A 2,775-nucleotide genomic window follows, 5' to 3' on the forward strand; every position below is an offset into this window, starting at 1 on the left:
CCAATACAGCCTCCTTGCTCACATTAAGTAACTTTTATCCTCCAAACATAGTAGGTTTCAGGTAAGTTCTTCTACCTCCTATTGAAGTCCTCCTCTGCTCTCTCTGGTGCAGTGGTCTCTTAATGGGTCTTAATGACCCATTACTGGTCTTCTCCATCCCAATTCCTCCTCAGTGCTACAGCCAAAATACATATCTTAAATGTGTAACACCCTTCGGTGGCTTCTTGTGTCCTGTGAGATAGTGTCCTTCCTGGCTAAAAAGCTTCCTTTTCCTTTCTTCATGTTCTCACGCCTGTTCATAAAATACTATATTGGGGGGAAAAGTTTTCTTTTTCTTTTCTCTTCTTCTTTCACTCAATTTTCCACATGGAATGGGGAAATATATTTCTGAATCATGAAGCCTCTGTTTGCTAATGGGTTTGTCTGCCTTCAAGCCACACAAAGTCTTTTCTTTTCCAAGGGTAAACTCAGTTGTGCACATCTGGCTCCTGAAGAATGGAGGTAAATGCATAGAGCCTTAGATCCCAGTGGCAGTCTAATGTAGCTTCATCAACAGTAAAGATGATATTTTGAACCTTTTCTGAATTCTGTACCTATTACCGTATCACTTCAGAATCTAGAGAGGGAAGGATATGAATAGTTAGCATTTACAAACCCATTCATGATAGACCCTCCATTATCTGGCTCTTGTTGCTACTTGCATATCATCTAGTATCTTTACCTTTCAACATCAATAAACCCTGGCCCCTGATCACTAAGCAGGCTGTAATCCAGGCATTCCAAACTACCTGTGGTGCCTTAAATAAGTAATGCTGTTTCACTTGTCTGCATATGCATAGCAAAATCTTTTCCTATTCTGATTCTCCACTTAACTCATCCTAAACCCCTGCTCAAGTATCATCATTGCTGTGAAGTCTTCTCTGATTAGCTCCAAACATAGTAACCATATCCTCCAAAGTTTCATTTCTTTTTTTTATTTTACAGATGGGATCTCACTCTGTCACTCAGGCTGAGGTGCAGTGGCTTGATCACAGCTCACTGCAGCCTCAAACTCGTGGGCTCAAGCAATCCTCCCACTTCGGCCTCCCAAAGTGCTGGGATTACAGATATGAGCCACCTCGCCTGGCCTCCAAAGTTTCTTATACTTTTCTCTCTTAACAGCGGTTTCCACATGTTATTGCAATTACTAGACCGTATACTTTTATAGTGCAAAACTATCACGTGTTCCTTCATGTACTGCCTCCACCCATCACATTGCCTGGCATTCATGAGTGCTAAAAACTTTTCATTGAATACAATATTAAGTAAATGAAGAAATGCAGGATTAAAAATGAATGCCTACAATGAACCAAGCTTTCTGCTGAGTCACCTGAATATTACAAAGAAGCAAAAATTATCACTGTAGAGGAACAATTACCCTGCTTGGAATGCAGGGATTATGTCAGCATACAAAATTGATTGCTTGATCAATCTGGAGTAGAATAGCTCGTGAATACAGCAAAGCAGAGGGGCCTGAGAGGGTCTTACTGCTTCATCTCTGTCCATCATGTCTTAGACCTACAGACAACTTGAGTTCAATTATTATGATGCCCCTCACCTCAAGGATCTGTTTCCATCCAGCTTCCAAAGATGGGCACACACCAGCACAAGCACAGAAAAATAACAAATCTGTATATTGGACCCTCTGCTTAGCACTGAGAAAGCAGGTTTGAAGACAATAAAGCCAGGCCTATATGTGGAGATTGGCACCATGACCCTGGATTATGGTTTATGGGATATGCCTCCAAGGGCAACTCTGCATTTATCCTATGGCCTCTGGCTTCCAGATTTTCTAGGCACTTCCCTCTGGGGAAAAGGAATCAAAATTGGCTTATTTCCCTTGCAAACCATCCTTGGAGACTAAGTACTGCCTTGTCTTCTACTGAGAGATGGCCATATTTTTGGCACCTGCCTTTCCTTGTGGGAGGTGTTTCCTCTGTTTACATAGCAAAGGGGCTGTAGCAGAGACAGATGGAGCTGGACTTCCAGCAGAACCAAGTCATGATAGCCTGTTTATGTTTTGTTTTCAGCATTTTTCTTTTTTTTTTTTTTTTCTTTTTTATTATACTTTAGGGTTTTAGGGTACATGTGCACAATGTGACAATGTGCAGGTTTGTTACATATGTGTCCATGTGCCATGTTGATTTCCTGCACCCATTAACTCGTCCTTTAGCATTAGGTGTATCTCCTAATGCTGTCCCTCCCCCCTCCCCCCACCCCACAACAGTCCCTGGAGTGTGATGTTCCCCTTCCTGTGTCCATGAGTTCTCATTGTTCAATTCCCACCTATGAGTGAGAACATGCGGTGTTTGGTTTTTTGTCCTTGCGATAGTTTACTGAGAATGATGTTTTCCAGTTTCATCCATGTCCCTACAAAAGACACGAACTCATCATTTTTTATGGCTGCATAGTATTCCATGGTGTATATGTGCCACATTTTCTTAATCCAGTCTATCGTTGTTGGACATTTGGGTTGGTTTCAACTCTTTGCTATTGTGAATAGTGCCGCAATAAACATACGTGTGCATGTGTCTTTATAGCAGCATGATTTATAGTCCTTTGGGTATATACCCAGTAATGGGATGGCTGGGTCAAATGGTATTTCTAGTTCGAGATCCCTGAGGAATCGCCACACTGACTTCCACAATGGTTGAACTAGTTTACAGTCCCACCAACAGTGTAAAAGTGTTCCTATTTCTCCACATCCTCTCCAGCACCTGTTGTTTCCTGATTTTT

This window comes from Hylobates moloch, unplaced genomic scaffold, assembly GCF_009828535.3.
Source record: "Hylobates moloch isolate HMO894 unplaced genomic scaffold, HMol_V3 SCAFFOLD_5, whole genome shotgun sequence".
In the NCBI taxonomy this organism is placed as follows: domain Eukaryota; kingdom Metazoa; phylum Chordata; class Mammalia; order Primates; family Hylobatidae; genus Hylobates; species Hylobates moloch.